An 11067-nucleotide genomic window follows, 5' to 3' on the forward strand; every position below is an offset into this window, starting at 1 on the left:
CACAAGGCTCTGAAAGATCCTTGCACCATAGCTCTCTGGTTAAGCTTGTACACTGTTGGCTTACATGGTATTCTGAGAATGTGTTTAAATGAGAAGGCATTTAAAGATGAGGCGATTCTATACTTTTAAATGCAGGCTTCTGGCTTCTCTGTTTATGATCTAGAACATAGAGGTCCATAATCCTACTCATATATGACTGGTCATCCTCAGAACACTGTGTGCCCTGTCCAAGCTCACGTTGACAGTTTCTACCTGTCTTAGCTACAGTCTCCATTGCTGTGACAAAACACCATAGCCAAAAGCAACTTGGGAAGGAAAAGGTTTATTTTGCTTACACTTCTATATCACATCCCATCGACAAATGTCAGGACAGGAACCTGGAGAGAGGAGCTGATGCAGAGGCCATGGAGGAGCGCTGCTTGCTGGCTTGCTCCCCAAGTCTTGCTCAACTTCCATTACACACCCAAGGACCAAATGCCTAGAGATGGAAACATCTACAGTGAGCTGGACCCTCCCACATCTTCATCACTCAGCAAAAACTGCACCACAGGCCAATCTGGCGGGACATTTTCTCAGTTGAGGTTTCCTCCACCCAATGACTCTATCTGATGCCAAGTTGTCATAACACCAGCCAGCACCCCACCCTTCCTTCTTATCTCTCTGATAAAGAAGCTGGGGATCAGTTTCCAGCTAGCGTCTTGCCAGGCCTCCGAGGCTGTTTGCATCTCAGACTTCATTGGGTACTGAACTCTTCCTGAGTAGGCCATGCATACTTCTGTAGGTCTGATTCCTTCCAGAGCGCCAGCTCGTGAGCTCAGCCCTAGCGGAGAAGCCAGGGTCGCTGCTGCTCCTCATCACTCCTCACTATTCTCACGTGTTCCTGTTTCTCTGACGTGACTATGGACAGTGCAGTGCAGTTGATAAACTGTTGAGCAGCCTGGTCTTAAACAGATGAGAGTCTCTGGACTCCCCTCTCCTCCTGAAGGGGGAGATTTGGTGCCTCATTCCGAAGGTTGACGTTTTCAGAAGAATATCAACTAATTAGAAACCTGTCTGAATTGTGAGGCTAGGAAATGAAGGGTCAGGAAGTCATGATGTTGGGACAAAACACATGACAAAAGCAACTTCTGGAATGGTTTATTTTGGCTCTTGGCTTGAAGGTACAGTCCTTTGACACTAGGAAGGCGTGGCTGTCAGAGTAGGTGAGAACTGCTCTCGTTGTACCCTTAACCAGGAAGCAGAGGACAATGCATACTGGTATTCAGCTGGCTTTCTTCTTTCTATTCACTCTTGGGACTACAACCAATGGGACGGTGCCACCCACATTCAAGGTGGATCTTCCCATATCGATCTAATCTAGAAACTTCCTCTTTGACACACCCAGAGGTTTGTCCCCGAGAAGATTCTAAATCCCACAAGGTTGACAGTGTTAACTATCACACCCTAGGGCAAGTGATTGATGGAACTGGGGATGTGTACAATAGAGTAAAGGCTAAGACTCACCCTGCTTCGTCTGGGAAGTCATGAGAAAAAAGCCAGGACTCCACAGCACTAATGATACAGAATAATACACCAACCATCCTAACATTCGTAGCAGGGACTCACTTGATACCCACTATATGCTTGGCACTATTCCAAGGACACGTACTCTCTCACTACTTTAACACAGCAAATTTAATCAATTGAAGCCATAGAAATTCAGATCTTAACTAAATTAATGTCTAAATGTGGAAGATGCTGCCTCGGGTGGGGTTGGGGGCTCTGTGGCCAGAGGAATGCGGTGTGGATGACAGAATGTGCTCTCTAAAGGGACAGACATGTCAAATGACTCCATATGGTCTCATTTGCCCAGGTATTCTGGGATTCGGGGAGTTTAAGTTCAGGGGGGTTCTCCCAGAGCTGAGGAGGGAAACAAGATTAGAAAACCAAGAGGGGGCATGGTGATTTGGAGCTGCAGCTTCTTCTAAGGCAGACATGTGAGTGGGTTTGAGACTGACAGAGGCAGCTGTGCTGGTTTGAGTGAGGATGGTCCCCATATGTTTCAATACTTGGTCTCACTTGGTGGAACTGTTTGGGCAGGATTAGGGGGTGTGGCCTGTGGAGAAGGTGTGTCACTGGGGGGTGGTCTTTGAAGTTTCAAAAGACTTATGTTATTCCCACTGTGCTCTCTGCCTCCTGTGTGTGAGTCAGGATCTGTGAGTCTCGACTTTTCCTGCTACTATACCTTGGAACCATATGTTCCATGTTATAATGGTATATTATACTGTACCAATGCTGTATCAGTCATGGATGATTGAATCTACTTTTTTCTCGTGACTTCCCAGATGAAGCAAGGGTGATTCTTAGCCCTTCTTTACTCTATACTAGATATCTCAGTTCCATCCATTGCTTGTCTTAGAGTATGGTAGTTAACCCTGACTGTCAACCTGGTGGGATTTAGAATCTTCACGGAAACAAATCCTCTGGAACCATAAGCCGAATTAAACGCTTTCTTTCATAAGTTGCCTTAGTCACTATCTTAGTTAGGGTTTTACTGCTGTGAATAGACACCATGACCAAGGCAAGTTTTATAAGGATAATATTTAATTGAAGCTGGCTTACAGGTTCAGAGGTTCAGTCAAGGCAGGAGTATGGCCGTGTCCAGACAGGCATGGTGCAGGAGTTGCTGAGAGTTCTATGTCTTCATTTACAGGCTGGTAGGAGATTACTAACTCCCACATGGTCAGGAGGAGGGTCTTAAAGTCCATGCCCACAGTGACGCACTTCCTCCAACAAGGCCACACCTCCAAATAGTGCCACTCCCTGGGCCAAGCATATTCAAACTACCACAGTCATGATGTCTGGTTTCAGTAACAGAAAAGTGGCTAATATAGCAGCCAAACTGCACATTGACATAAACGTGCCCTAAAGCTCGTATAGGCTGATCTAAGTTTGAGGACAAATGCACAGAAATGATCAATGGTGCATGTGATGATTGACAGGATCTAGAATCATCTAGGAGGCAGGCTCTGAGCATGTTTTTGAGGTATATTCTAGATTGGATTAGCTGGGGTGGGAAGACTCACCCTGAATGTAGGCAGTAGCGCTCCATGGGCTGGGGAGAAAGGCTGAATGAAAAGGGTGAAAGTAATGAGTACAGAGATTCACTCCCTCCGCCCCCTGCTGTCATGCCTTCCCCACCGCGGTGGACTGTATTCCCTTGAACTGTGATCCACAAGAAAACCCCCTCCATTAAGTTGCTTCTGTCATGCACTCTGCCACAGCAGAAAGGAAAGCAACTAATACAATACATGAGGTTTCTTGGGGGGATTCTTGGAAGCCAGAGGTCAATGTTGGGTGTCTCTCTCTATTCTTTTCTTTTCCTTTCTTTCTTTCATTCTTTTTGTTTGTTTGTTTGTCTTTTTGGGGTTTTTTGTTTGTTTGTTTTTGATTTTTGGTTTTTCAAGACAGGGTTTCTCTGTGTAGCCCTGGCTGTCCTGGAACTCACTCTGTAGACCAGGCTGGCCTCGAACTCACAAATCTGCCTGCCTCTGCCTCCCAAGTGCTGGGATTAAAGGCGTGTGCCACCACTGCTATTGTTTTCTACTTTATTTTTTGAGACAGAATCTCCTACAGAACACAGGACTCACAAATTCAGCTAGAATATCTGGCCAATTAGATCAGAGATTCACCTGTTTCTGTCCCTGCCGAATTGGGGTTACAAGCATATGCCTGGCCTTTTAAAAGTTATTAAATATATTTGTCATTTGTGGATGTGTGCTTGTGTGTGGATATGTGGGAGGAGGCATGTGCATGCCACAACACATGTGTGAAGTTCAGAAGACAAACGTCAGACGTTGGTTCTCTCTTTCCACCGTGTGGGTTCAAGGGGTCAAACTCAGGTCCTCAGACTTGGCAACAAGTGTCTACACATTAAGCCATTTTGCCAGCTCAGTATCTGGCTTTTATGTGGGTCCTGGGGATCTCAAGTCAGACCCTAGTGGTTATTGTAGTAGGCATTTTACCAACTGAGTAATCTCCCCAGCCCCTTTATTGAAGTTTTGGTGTTATGGGAGTCTATTTTTCCTATCTCTATATGCACCAAACTGTGATATAAAACTAGTGAAAATAATTGAGCTGGGTATGGTGCCTGACACACAGCACTCAAGAGGTGGGGGCAGGAGGATCACTCAAGGTTCAAATCCAGCCTGGTTTCAAAGTGAGTTTTGATACTATTTGAGCCACAGAGTGAGACCTGTCTCAAAACAAACAAACAAACAGAAATGTAGATAGGAAGGGAAGGAAGAAAAAGGTGGAGGTAGAGGAGGGTGGAAAAAATTATTTTGAAAACCAAGATCAGAGACAGAGAAGGAAAGTCCATGGCCCATATCCAGACTCCAGTTAATCTTACCTGGCCAGACATGGGCAAGATGTCAACCAAATGCTGTCTTGGGTGTAAGGGGCTCCATTCTTCTGGAAAGAGACCATGACAAAATGTACCTGAAGGCGCTGGACTCGATCTCAAATGATACCTCAGTGCCATTCTTAGATCTACCTCCCCACAATGACAGCCATTTCTTGACACTCCAGTCACACTCCTCACTCCACTTTAGGAAGAAGCAGAGACTTCTGCACTCACTGTGCCTCTGCAGTAAACCCCATGACCAGCTGCATTCCCTGTGTCCTCCTGCTTCAGCCCTTAACGCAGCGACTCTAAGATCTCCTCAGTGAGTAACAGGAATGAGGGGGCAGCATGGTCCCCAGCTCCACCTGAGTACACACCTGAGTAGCTTAGCTCTACGAACAGATTTAATTAGCATGGTCTACAGACTGAAGAAGCTGACCCAAAACAGTGGGGTGGCCTCTGTCAGTTTCTGGAACTTCCTATGAACCTGCCTAGGCCAACTGTGGTGGCTGAGTAAGAATGGCGGCACAGACTCACCTGAGTTCTTAGTCATCAGGGAGTGGCAGTACTTAGAAGGATTAGGAGGTGTGGCCTTGTTGGTAGGTGTGGCCTTGTTGGTAGGTGTGGTCTTGTTGGTGGGTGTGGTCTTGTTGGTGGGTGTGGCCTTGTTGGTGGGTGTGGCCTTGTTGGGGAATGTATGTCACAGGGGGTGGGCTTCAAGGTTCCAGAAGCCCAGGCCAAGCCCAAAGGCTCTCTCTTCCTGCTGCCTGCAGTTCTAGGTGTAGAATTCTCAAGCTGCTCCTCCAGCACCATGTCTGCAGGCCGCCATGCTCTCTGCCATGATGGGAATGGACTAAAGCTCTGAAACTGTAAGCAAGCCCCCAATGAAATGCTTTCCTTTCTAAGAGTTGTCATGGTCATGGAATCTCTTCTTGGCAATCAAACAGTGACCAAGACACAACTCGGCAGCTGTATAAAGGACTCCCATATACAGTCCCATGATTCCTTCTCCATTATGCCCTCCTTTGGGACACCAACACAACACCATTTCTTCAAGGTCAAACATTCAAATAATTCTTCTCTAAATTGCATATGCCCTCTAACAACCCTGTTTTTCTGTAGTGTGTGTGTGTGTGTGTGTGTGCACGCTCGCGCGTGTGCGTGTGCGTGTGCGTGTGTGTGTGTGTGTGTGTTCAATGTTTAAAGTTTTTGACCAATACCGGATTCTTCTGGACTTGGCTGTTCCTTTCAGTAGGTTCTATCTCCAGCACTTAAAATGGTTCTGCACCGAGGACCTTCCTGGAGCTAAACCCAGCAGTCAGCTGTAATCTTTGTTTTACTGAAGCCATCAGCAGCAGTTGATCAACCATTCTCTTAGCTGAAATCCCTTGAACTTCAGGAGAGCAGTCCTGTGTATTTTACCTCCCGCTTTGGCAACCTTTCCAGGTCTGCTTTGTTCATTCTCCCTGACCATCCTTACCATCAGAATCCAAATGGTGGCATTTGGTTCTGGGCCTGTCTCTCATTCTCTAAACCCGCACAATAGGTAACGACACTCACACTGTTTCCTGCCTGTCAAAAAAGTCAAGTGAATGACCTCTCCAGCGTTCTCTGAGTGTGTCTCTCTCCAACCGGCTGGTGAACATCTTCAGCTGCACGGCTGCTGCCCGCCTCAAATGTAAGGCAGCCTAAGAGAGGTCAGCTGCTCTGCTCTCCGCGAAGCCGGATGGTCACCACTACACTACACTTGCCTTTGCACATAACAATGTCAAACTCTGGGAAGGCTCTGAAAAAGAGGGTCCTGTATGGCGCACAGGAGCAGGCAGCCTCATGGGGGTGTGGGGATAAAGAGGGTAGAATGGGAGGAGGACCTGAGTGAAGGGGAACTGGGAGGAGAGGGAGGCTGATATCGAGATGTAAAGTGAATTAATTAATTAATTAATTAATTAATTAATTAATAAGCAGGCAGTTTCTGGAGCTCAGTCAATGCTGGAATAAAAAGAATGTCTAGGATCAATTACCCATTTTTAATAGGATTTTATAAAACAGACAAGATGGCAATAGAAACCCTGGCCCAAAAAAACCAAAGGCTTGTATTTGAGGCAACTATGGCCATGGAATTGAGGAGGGAGATCCCACAAAAAGACAGACCACAAATTATGGTAGACTTTGTTCAAAATCTGGAGAGGTCCTTATCCCAGCATGAAATGCACTCAGGCAGCCGTCAAAGGGTAGACAGGTGGAATTGAGACTTAATGCTGTCACCCAAGAGATAGTTTATACCTGATGAAGTCCAGCATTTTGCAGGAGCTACTTAGCAGAGCCCACGGTTTCTGTAACTAATGAATCATAGTGTGATAAGAATATAGGAAATTGGGCTGGAGAGAGAGCTCAGAGGTTAAGAGCACTGACTACTCTTCTGAAGGTCTTGAGTTCAAATCCCGGCAACCCCAGGGTGGCTCACAACCATCCGTAAAGAGACCTGACACTCTCCTCTAGTGTGTCTGAAGACAGACAGCTACAGTGAGTGTACTTAGATCTAATAATAAATAAATCTTTAAGCCAGAATGAAGTGGGATCGACCAGAGCAAGCAGAGGTCCTGAATTCAAATTCCCAGCATCCACATGATGGCTCACAACCATCTGTACGGCTACAGTGTACTCATATATACATTAAACGAATAAATAAATCTTTAAGAAAAGGATACAGAAACATGAAAGAAACAGTGAAATGTAACCCAATCTTGAGAGAGAGAGAGAGAGAGAGAGAGAGAGAGAGAATACGCATGTACAAGCACACACGTGTCATGGCACATGTGTGGAGGTTGGAAACAGCTTTGTGGGTGAGTCTCTTCTCCCCTACCACCCACAGGTTATGTGGTCCTGGGGAGGAACTCTTGCCATCAGGGTTGAACAGCAAACACCTTTGTCCTCTGAGCCATCTCCCTGGTCCTAGATCATACTTTCTAAAGTAGCTATTGCAAGTTTGCTTCACTGGGAGAGGGGTTATATCTTTTAAACACAGAAGTACAGCAGAGTGACCAACTTTAACAGAAAACTAACTGGAAATAACAGGGCTAGAAACGAGCTTTGAAGCGGACCATCATCTGGATCGGTTTAGTGACAGAGAAAAAAAGTGAATGGTCTTGAAGTTAGATGTTTCCAGTCTGAAGAAGAAAGTGGGGGGTTCTGGGGAATCGAGGGAGGAGGAGAAAACCAAGCCTGCAGCAGGGATGAAAAATAGTATCAAAATGTTTAACACATAGAACTGTGTAGTTAAAGGGAGCAAGGGAATGCTATAGGAAAGAATTGAAGAATTCTCAAAATTCCCCTTACTTTGGTGAAAGAACATGCATTTGTAGATACAGGAAACCCAGTGTCCTCCAGGAAGCAAAAACGGTGTCTTAGGTAGGATTTTATTGCAGTGAAGAGACACCATGATCAAGGCAACTTCTATAAAGAACAACATTTAATTGGGACAGGCTTACAGTTTCAGAGGTTCAGTCCACTACCATAACAGGGATCATGGCAGCATGCAGACAGAACTGGTACAAAAACTGAGAGTTCTGTATCTTGATCTGAAGGCAGCCAGAAGGAGACTGTTTGGCAGGCAGCTAGGAGGAGGCTTTCTTCCACACTGGGCAGAGTCTGAGCACTAGGAGCCCTCAAGGGCCACCTACCCAGTGAGGCACTTCCTCCAATAAGGCCACACCTCCTCCAACAAGGCCACACCTCCTCCAACAAGGCCACACCTCCTCCAGCAAGGCCACACCTCCTCCAACAAGGCCATATCTCCTCCAACAAGGCCATATCTCCTCCAACAAGGCCACACCTCCTCTAACAAGGCCACACCTCCTCCAACAAGGCCACACCTCCTCCAAAAAGGCCACACCTCCTCCAAAAAGGCCACACCTCCTCCAAAAAGGCCACACCTCCTAATAGTGCTGTTTCCCATGGGCCAAGCATAGTCAAACCACCACAGAGGATTTGCATTTTCTCTTATTTCTTTTCCGCCTTTCGTCTTTCCTTTTTTTGTGTGTGTGTGCTGGAGATTGAATCCATGGCCTCATCCAAGCTAGCCAAGTGTTCTCCCACTGAACTACATCCTAGCACCCTCCCTTTTTAGGCAAGGTCTTCTAGGCAGGTCTTGAACCTGTAATTCTCGTGATTCAGCATTTCCAGTAGTTGGAATAAGACTGTCCCTTTTTATCATCATTCCCCAGGTGTAACGGTCAAATATGATACCACATTATAATCAAGCTGCCCAAAACAAAGTCGTGACAGCCATTGGGGAAAAGAGACATTACAAGTGAGGGGAGAAATGGTTCAAATTACTGCTGATTTACCAACAGAGGTCAGAATCAGCGACCAATGTCTTTAAAATACTAAAATCCAGAATTCTATATCTAGCGAAAGTTGGCCTTAAGGTGAAGTTAAGATGAAGATATTTCCAAGGTGTGGGAGATGGAAAGAACTGAAAAAAAAAAAACTGAAAGAATCTAGACCTGGGCCAGCAGGAAGGTGACCAGGGAGGAAACCACCTTGCCAATGAACCCCAGGAGCCATTGAGCCAGAAGCCAGTATTTATGGCCAGAGAGGGCTGCCAAGGCAAAGGTTACCAGAGGGCTAGTGTGTGTGGATTTAGCAAGCCATGGATCCCGACTGAGAAGAAACGTTTAGAAAGGGCCTCTGACAATGAGCTTGCAGGGTGGATGCTTTCGACCCAGAGAGAGCTCAGGTGATGGTCCCACTGTTGAGTCTCTGTGGCAGGCTCAGATCTCTGACTACTCCCCTGCCAGCTCACGGGAACAGGTGCTGCAGACCCAGAACCAAACCAAACCAAAATAAACCAAAACAAAACAGGAACAATCTGGTCCGTTTAAAGTGGCTCTGAGGATTCTAGGGACAGAAACACAGAAAAGTAAGATTACCATTTGTGTGGGAAAGCTACCATATTGAGGCTCATAGTTCATAGCTCTTCCTGAATTGGGATCTAGAACCTTCCTTCACTGGTATTCATTTGTTTCCCAGACTGTAAGTATGCATGAATTCCAGCCGGGCTTCAGCCACTGTGTTACAAAATAGCTGTATATCAAAAGGCAACCTCAGATTGATGAAGTGAGGTCCGACATGTGGCTTGGGGTTGGAGGGTTCGATGACAGGTCATGTACAGTGGAGTGAATTCAGGCAGCTCCTGTCAGAACCTGATGTACTCGGCAGAGGCCACAAAGGTGGGATTCAGGCAATGGTTAAGACTTGAAAGTAAGACAGTTATGAAAGCAAGATGGACTCATGTGTGGTGGCATCTTATTTGTGCTGTGATTACCTCAGTGAGATACCACAGCTGTTTATTGACATTGCCAGACCCTTTGGCTGACCTGCCCTTCTTCAGATTCATGGGAAGAGGTCTTGGAACACATGTGAACCGTCAATGTTTAATCAAAGTGTATCTGATATCAGTGTGATCTTCCTTGGAAATGCTAGCTCATGCTACAACTGTTTTCTAGGCCAAACATCTTGCCAATTCACCCTTCTGCCTTATGATTTTATTGGCAATGACCTAAGATCATAATTAGCTTGTTGTAATTTCTGTATACTGTGGATATATGGGAGCCATAGCACAAAGATGGTTTCCATTTGCTTGAAACATCAGCAGGGTGGGTCACTGCATGTTCATAGGGTTGATCTGACAGGAGCTCACAGGGTATCAGAAAGGAACACTGTTTTACTGCTATGCCCTGACGTGAGTGCTGTTAGAAGGTTAGTTCATGGCACCAAGTCACATCAGTGTCACAGAGAAGGGTCATTCATTTTAGAAGTACAACATTTTGGTCTATCTGATGAGGATTAAAAAGAAAGAAAAGTTTGCATTTTTAAAGCCTCTGCCCCGGCTAACCTTCGTTGTCAACTTGACACAGGTGAGTTATCTGAGAGGAGAGGAGAGGTTAACAGTCCAGACAGTCCCTGGGTTGGTCTGTGGCTGGATCTGTGAAGGACGTCTTGATTGTTGACTGATGAAGGTGGGTCCCATCCACCGGGGCAGACACCATTCTCCAGCAGGTGGTCCTGAGATCTGTAAGAGGACAAACCAGAGGCTGGTGACTAAGCCAGCAAGCCCCCTTCCTCCACGGCTTCTGCTTCAAGTTCCTGCCCGGAGTTTCTTCAAAGATGAACTTGGACCTAGCAGTAAAAGAGGAAAGAAGCCCTTTCCTGCTCTGTGTTGATTTTGGTTGGAGTGTTTTATCACAGTGACAGGGGTGAAAATGGGCCATTTATAAAAGCTCACAATGTAGTTTGAGAGCAAAGACCCGTGACTGATCACGATTATGATTAATTATAAGTATTGTAGCAACTAGTTTCATCGTTATCTGCATTTTATGTTACCCAGAATGAGGTTCGTGTGTTTCCACTGGGAATGTGCTGAATTTCCGGCCCGTGCTACTAACTGTGGAGACTTTGAATTTACCTTCTGTATATTTTGGAGGCCATGTAAGTTGCTAAGGACATTACACTAACAAGGCCAAACCATCACCAGTGGAAGCATCTCCTGGTGACTTTGTGGGTGTGATACGGAGCCCTTGTTCAGGTTCCCCAGATAGGGCTATTCTCTTACGGATTCTGTGTGTTTCAAATGGTTCTATATGTTCTTCCCTATTATAAGGCTGCTAAGTCAGAGTCTATGT

The 11067-nt window shown here is 45.9% G+C and overlaps 1 long non-coding RNA gene across 1 annotated transcript; it reads right to left on the minus strand.

The window, feature by feature from the left end:
* Positions 1 to 319: 319 nt before the first annotated feature.
* LOC127687573 (uncharacterized) lies at positions 320 to 10460 on the minus strand. Its single transcript, XR_007978412.1, has 3 exons — positions 10281 to 10460; positions 4391 to 4452; positions 320 to 478 (listed from the first exon to the last, which is right to left on the minus strand). It is a non-coding gene; the product is annotated as an uncharacterized LOC127687573 (long non-coding RNA).
* Positions 10461 to 11067: the final 607 nt, after the last annotated feature.

The sequence above is a fragment of the Apodemus sylvaticus genome, chromosome 6 (genome assembly GCF_947179515.1).
Source record: "Apodemus sylvaticus chromosome 6, mApoSyl1.1, whole genome shotgun sequence".
In the NCBI taxonomy this organism is placed as follows: domain Eukaryota; kingdom Metazoa; phylum Chordata; class Mammalia; order Rodentia; family Muridae; genus Apodemus; species Apodemus sylvaticus.